The following is a 7,921-nucleotide window of genomic DNA, read 5'->3' as shown; positions in this document are numbered from 1 at the left end:
CAGCATGACATAGACCATGTCTCAAGGCAAAAGTAATAACTCAGTGAACAAAACAGTGACATTTTGGGTCCATGGCCAGAAAACTCCCCAGATCTCAATCCCATTGAAAACCTGTGATCAATCCTCAAAATCAGGAGGAGAAACAAGGACACAGAAAGTGTGATAAAACTACAGGGCACTGATGAGACAAGAATGGGCTGTGATCAATCAGGATGTGGCACAAAAGCAGATATCCAGCTGCCGGGGCGAGGAGAATGAGCTTTAATTAAATGAGCTTTAATAGGGATAAATATAAGGTAATGCACTTGGGCAGAGGAAATAAAATGTATAATTATATGCTTAATTGTAAAACACTGGGCAAAACTGTAACTGAAAAAGACCTGGGTGTATTGGTGGACGACAAGCTCACGTTTAGTGGCCAGTGTCAGGCAGCTGCTGCAAAGGCAAATAAAATAATGGGATGCATTAAAAGAGGCATAGATGCTCATGAGGAGAACATAATTTTACCTCTATACAAGTCATTAGTGCGACCACACTTAGAATACTGTGTACAGTTTTGGTCTCCGGTGTATAAGAAAGACATAGCTGAACTAGAGCGGGTGCAGAGAAGAGCGACCAAGGTTATTAGAGGACTGAGGGGTCTGCAATACCAAGACAGGTTATTACACTTGGGGTTATTTAGTGTGGAAAAAAGAAAGCTTAGGGGTGATCTTATTACTATGTACAAGTATATGAGGAGACAGTACAAAGACCTTTCTACTGATCTTTTCACTCTGAGGCCAGAGACGGGGACAAGGGGGCATCTTCTACGTCTGGAGGAAAGAAGGTTTAACCCCTTTACCCCCGAGGGTGGTTTGCACGTTAATGACCAGGCCAATTTTTACAATTCTGACCACTGTCACTTTATGAGGTAATTACTCTGGAACGCTTCTACGGATCCCCCTGATTCTGTTTTTTCATGACATATTGTACTTCATGATTGTGGTAAAATTTCTTTGATATCACTTGCGTTTATTTGTGAAAAAAGCGGAAATTTGGCGAAAATGTTGAAAATTTAGCAATTTTCAAACTTTGAATTTTTATGCCCTTAAATCAGAGAGATATGTCACACAAAATACTTAATAAATAACATTTCCCACATGTGTACTTTACATCAGCACAATTTTGGAACCAAAATTTTTTTTTGTTAGGGAGCTAAAAGGGTTAAAAGTTGACCAGCGATTTTTTTTTTCATTTTTACGAATCAATTTGTGAAGCACCTGGGGGTTCCAAGTGCTCACTATGCATCTAGATAGGTGCCTTGGGGAGTCTAGTTTCCAAAATGGGGTCACTTGTGGGGGGCTCCAATGTTTTGGCACACAGGGGCTCTCCAAACGGAACATGGTGTCCGCTAACAATTTGAGCCGATTTTCCATTCAATTTGTTAGCGGACACCATGTTGCATTTGGAGAGTCCCTGTGTGCCCAAACATTGGAGCTCCCCCACAAGTGACCCCATTTTGGAAACTAGACCCCCCAAGGCACCTATCCAGATGCATAGTGAGCACTTGGAACCCCCAGGTGCTTCACAAATTGATTAGTAAAAATGAAAAAGTGAAAAAAAAAACACTTTTTCATTTTTATGAATCAATTTGTGAAGCACCTGGGGGTTCCAAGTGCTCACTATGCATCCAGATAGGTGCCTTGGGGGGTCTAGTTTCCAAAATGGGGTCACTTGTGGGGGAGCTCCAATGTTTGGGCACACAGGGGCTCTCCAAACGGAACATGGTGTCCGCTAACAATTTGAGCCGATTTTCCATTCAATTTGTTAGCGGACACCATGTTGCATTTGGAGAGTCCCTGTGTGCCCAAACATTGGAGCTCCCCCACAAGTGACCCCATTTTGGAAACTAGACCCCCCAAGGCACCTATCCAGATGCATAGTGAGCACTTGGAACCCCCAGGTGCTTCACAAATTGATTCGTAAAAATGAAAAAGTGAAAAAAAAAACACTTTTTCATTTTTATGAATCAATTTGTGAAGCACCTGGGGGTTCCAAGTGCTCACTAGGCATCCAGGTAGGTGCCTTGGGGGGTCTAGTTTCCAAAATGGGGTCACTTGTGGGGGAGCTCCAATGTTTGGGCACACAGGGGCTCTCCAAACGGAACATGGTGTCCGCTAACAATTTGAGCCGATTTTTCATTCAATTTATTAGCGGACACCATGTTGCATTTGGAGAGTCCCTGTGTGCCCAAACATTGGAGCTCCCCCACAAGTGACCACATTTTGGAAACTAGACCCCCCAAGGCACCTATCTAGATGCATAGTGAGCACTTGGAACCCCCAGGTGCTTCACAAATTGATTCGTAAAAATGAAAAACTGGAAAAAAACACACTTTTTCATTTTTACGGATTAATTTGTGAAGCACCTGGGGGTTCCAAGTGCTCACTATGTATCTAGATAGGTGCCTTGGGGGGTCTAGTTTCCAAAATGGGGTCAATTGTGGGGGAGCCCCAACGTTTAGGCACACAGGGGCTCTCCAAATGCGACATGGTGTCCGCTAACAAATTGGAACCATGTTGCGTTTGGAGAGTCCCTGTGTGCCCAAAAATTGGAGCTTCCCCACAAGTGACCCCATTTTGGAAACTAGACCCCCCAAGGCACCTATCTAGATGCATAGTGAGCACTTGGAACCCCCAGGTGCTTCACAAATTGATTCGTAAAAATGAAAAAGTGGAAAAAAACACACTTTTTCATTTTTACGGATTAATTTGTGAAGCACCTGGGGGTTCCAAGTGCTCACTATGTATCTAGATAGGTGCCTTGGGGGGTCTAGTTTCCAAAATGGGGTCAATTGTGGGGGAGCCCCAACGTTTAGGCACACAGGGTCTCTCCAAACGCGACATGGTGTCCGCTAACAAATTGGAACCATGTTGCGTTTGGAGAGTCCCTGTGTGCCCAAACATTGGAGCTCCCCCACAAGTGCCCCCTTTTTGGAACGGATTCCTGATTTGTCAATTTTATTATGTAGTGTTATATGCCAGTTGTGTATTACAACCTGACAAACACTACACAACTGAAGTATGACAACCTGACGAACACTACGTCAGCTGTGTAGTGTTCGTCGGGTTATCATACGTCAGAAATTAATTCAATAGTCCATGGAGGTATGGTATCTTCTGAAGCAGTCTTTCATGCAGAGGCCAGGTTTGTCGGGGCAGGTGTCACATTGGTAAATGGTGTCCTTGGGTATTCCTCTTCGGTAGCACACTCGGCACTTCTTTTGTGACTTACCCTTTTTTCCGCTGTGAGGGATCTGCCCCGGGAAATGCTGGCCCGGTACAATTCGAGGTCCTTCAGTTCCAGAAGTAGTGGGACCCGCTCCGCCACCACTGTCAAATATCAGGGCCTTGATAACTGTCTCCTGAAAGTGAAGATACGACGCAGAAGTCTGGCCTGCACATTGAGACAGAAGGAAAGCGTTGTGCATTGCCATCTGAACAATGTGCACGGCCAGCTTCTTATACCATACCTTGGCCTTTCTCAAAGCACTGTACGGCTGGAGGACTTGATCGGAGAGATCAACTCCCCCCATGTACTTGTTGTACCCCACTACACAGTCTGGTTTGGCGACCTGTGTAGTGGAACCTCTTACAGTGCTGAGGGTGCTGCCATCACCATGTATGGTGGTCAAGAGAAGGACATCCCTCTTGTCCTTGTACTTGACCACCAACAGGTGGTCGCTACATTGGGCTCTGCTCTCACCCCTTCTGAGCAGCTGCCCAATGAGCGTCTTTGGGAGGTCTTTCTGATTTTTGCGGACAGTACCGCAAGCTGCGGTATGTCGCGCTGAGAGGGACTCGAAGAGTGGGATACTTGTATAAAAGTTATCCACGTACAGGTGATAACCTTTATCCAGCAGTGGGTGCACCAAGTCCCACACAATTTTCCCACTCACTCCCAGAACAGCGGGGCATTCAGGGGGTTCAATCCAGGAGTCCTTCCCTTCATAAACTCTAAACTTGTGAGTGTATCCTGAGGTACTCTCACAAAGTTTATACAGCTTGATCCCGTACCTGGACCTTTTACTGGGCAGGTACTGCCGGAATCCAAGAAGGCCCCTTGAAAGCAATTAAGGACTCATCCACGCAGATGTCCCTTTGGGGCACATACACTTCACCAAACTTGTTGTTGAAGTGCTCGATGACCGGCCGAACTTTGAAAAGACGATCAAAGTTCGGGTCATCGCGTGCAGGACACCTTGCATTATCGTTGTAATGCAAGAACTTGTGGATGGCCTCAAAACGTTTCCGGATCATCACCATTCGGAACACTGGAGTGTTATACAAAACGTCAACACTCCAGTATTGCCAAATCTCTGTTTGTTTCAGGATCCCCATATGAAGGACCAGGCCCCAAAACTTCATCATTTCTTCTGCGTCTACAGGAGACCAGTCAGAAAATGATGAAGAGGGGTTTTGTTCCAAAAACTGATGAGCGTACACATTAGTTTGGCCCACCATGAGGTTTATAAAATCCTCAGAGAAAAAGACTTTGAAAAAGTCTATTTCTGTGAGGCCGGTGGTGTCAAACTTGATTCCTGATTCCGCCACGAAATCAGGAATCAATGGCTCAAAATTTTCGGGGGGAGAGGTCCATATGGGGTCAGTATTGGGGGGCGCTGGAACATCTTCTCTCCTGCGATGACTGCGGTGCGGTCCAGGAGAACCTGAGGAAGAAGAGGAGGAAGAAGAATAGGAAGAGGAGGACGATGAGGCGTCAGAAAAGCAAAGAAATGTGGGATCCTCGCCCTCGTTGTCGGTCTCAGTGTCGGAGGCAACAAAAGAGTATGCCTCCTCCGCTGAATAGCGAGTTTGGGATGAGCTGGCCATTTTTTTTTTCCGTGTATGTGGTGCGTGTGTGTCAGTAATTTATTTAGAGTGTGTGTGTGTCAGTGTGCTTGGTGTGAACTTTTTTTTCCTGAAAAAAAAAAGAGAAAAAAAAGAACTACCGTGGGTGGTTCAAACAGCGAGCACGAGTGCGGATCGGTGAACTATGTCACCAATCAACTCTCGGCAGCTGCTGGGTGTGTGCGCGGATGTGGTGCAAAGGTGGGGGGGGGGAATTGAAAGGGACAAGAAAAAGAAGAGAAAGAAGAGAAAGAAAAAAAAAAAAAGAAAAGTCGTGAAAACAGCGAACACAGAAAAGAAAAAAAGAAAAGTCGTGAAAACAGCGAACACAGAAAAGGAAAAAAGAAAAGTCGTGAAAACAGCGAACACGGAAAAGAAAAAAAGAAAAGTCGTGAAAACAGCGAACACGGAAAAGAAAAAAAGAAACGTCGTGAAAAGAAAAAAAGAAAAGTCGTGAAAACAGCGAACACGGAAAAGAAAAAAAGAAAAGTCGTGAAAACAGCGAACACGGAAAAGAAAAAAAGAAAAGTCGTGAAAAGAAAAAAAGAAAAGTCGTGAAAAGCAGCGAGCACGGACGTTGATCAGTGACGTAGACACTGCTCAGCGCTCGGCCGCTGCAGGACGCACGAAAAAAAAAAATTGTTAAAACGGAGGGGGGGGGGGGAGAGGAGGTGGGGGGGAGGGGTGGATGAGGGGAGAACAGAGATGCACTTACCAAAGTCTTCTCTGTTCTTATTTCAGCAGGCTCAGGAGCAGGATCCGCAGGATAAGGAGCTGGAGACCGACGACCCAGGAGACAGGAGATCCAGGATCCTGGACAGCAGCCAGACGTCGAAGCTCAGCCAGCAGCCTGAAGAGTTCAGCAGGATGCCGGAGCAAGAGATCCAGGACCCTGGAGAGCGCAGAGGGATGCCGGAGCAGAAGCAGCGACTGGAGCAGGTAGGAGAGAGGACTTGTAGTGTCACAAAAGGTTGTGGAACTACAAGGCCCAGCACAGAGTGATCAGACGTGACCGCTCTGTAGAAATCCTCACCAAGTGTGAGGATCTGCAGGGCAGTCACAGGGGGGAGACAGGGTGGTGACAGGCAGGTCACAGGCCGGTCACCACCCGGTCAGGTACTCTGATTGGTGTGATTGATGATGACATCGATCGCACCAATCAGAGATGGCTGGGGCCTGGGCACGCACCATAGGGGGTTACAGGGAGGTGACAGGCAGGTCACAAGCCGGTCACCGCCCTGTGACCGCCGAGTCACCTGTGTTCATGTACTCTGATTGGAGCGATCGATGTCATCATCGATCGCTCCAATCAGAGCTGGCTGGGGGCTTGTATGACTTCACAGGGGGTCATGGGGAGGTGACAGGCAGGTCACAAGCCGGTCACCGCCCCGTGACTGCCCTGTTACCGCGCGGTCTCGCTGTGATCGGTGCGATCGATTTGATCGGCGATCGCACCGATCCTAGCAGTTTGGGGTGAGGGCTGGGGTTACTAGGCAACAGCCTAGGATCGGTGCTCTTAGGAGCACCGATCCTAGGCTGCACATCACTGTTTCCGGCAATCTGATTGCCGGAAACAGTGAGAAATGCTGTGATTGGCTGTTCAATTCTGAACAGCCAATCACAGCAATCGTGGATGCGGGGGGGCGGCGCCACACCCCGAGATGCCGGCACCATCTACCCTGAGGTAAGATGGCACCGGAATTTTAATTTTAGCACCGCAACTTCGGTCGCGGTGCCGCTTTAAAGATAGGGCGTACTAATACGTATCTGGTCCATAAGTCCCAGGGCACAGATACGTATTAGTACGCCTTGGGTCGGAAAGGGGTTAATCATAATCACAGACGCGGATTCTTTACTGTAAGAGCAGTGAGACTATGGAACTCTCTGCCGCAGGATGTTGTAATGAGTGATTCACTATTAAAATTTAAGAAGGGCATGGATGCCTTTCTTGAAAAGTATAATATTACAGGTTATATATACTAGATTCCTTGATAGGGCGTTGATCCAGGGAACTAGTCTGATTGTCGTAAGGAGTCAGGAAGGAATTTTTTTCCCCAATGTGGAGCTTAGTGTTTGCCACATGGGTTTTTTTGCCTTCCTCTGGGTCAACATGTTAGGCTATGGGTTGAACTAGATGGACTTAGTCTTCCTTCAACCTAAAAACTATGAGAAGAGAAATAAGGGAGAACACTGTAAATATAGAATTTTGGCATAAACTTGATGTATTTGTAACTAAAAGTGTAAAAACTTACAGTAACCATAGAAACATCAAACTAAAAGATCTAAAACACTGAAGCAACAAATAGTGAAAGTCAAGATTTGTTTCAGTTTCAAAACTTTTGTTTTAATACTGTGTTACTGTTAGAACCCTCCTGTTAGTTTTTGCTATCTTGTGTTTTGCGGTCACGTGACCAGCTGCCTTTATATTCCAGCTCCGCCCTTCTGACTTTGCTGGACTTCAGTGTTGTTTTGACTGTTTCTCTAGCCAGGTGCTTCGGTGCCTATCTCTGTCAGTTCTTGCTCCTCTGGGACCTTTAGTACTTTTTGTCAGTTTGTCCTTTTTGCTCTGCAACAACTTCTGTTTAGGAGGTGTCCCTTTTTTGCCCCAGTCCTTAGTTCTTTTAGGGACCCCTCCCTTAATTCTATAGGTCTCCGTTCAGACTAGCCGAGGACGAAGGCGGGTCTGTTCACAAGGAACAGGCAGCCCGCTACATCGTAGGGATTCAGCTTAGTCTTATTGTAGGGACAGCTTTTCCTTATCGTTCCTTAATTTATGTTGCAGATCATAACAGTTACCCTCCTTTATGGGGGGAATACAGGCTGCTATATACTACAGACTGTATCCCGTATACAAAGCAGCAAGCACTGACTGTCCGAAAATCTCTTTGGACTCAAGTATAAGATTTCTCAATCTTTTCAATATTTTTCCATTTTACAACGAGCCTTGGGAAATGAAAAGTCGGATCTGTACTGGTATCATCCTCTTTATGTAGTAACTAGTTCACAGGCAAATTCTCTTGTCAACGATTTAT

The sequence above is a fragment of the Phyllobates terribilis genome, unplaced genomic scaffold (assembly GCF_046119375.1).
Source record: "Phyllobates terribilis strain yellow unplaced genomic scaffold, ASM4611937v1 Scaffold_1__5_contigs__length_1240528914, whole genome shotgun sequence".
Lineage (NCBI taxonomy): Eukaryota > Metazoa > Chordata > Amphibia > Anura > Dendrobatidae > Phyllobates > Phyllobates terribilis.
The sequence above is the reverse complement of the archived record's forward strand: the minus strand, read 5'-3'. Positions refer to the sequence as shown.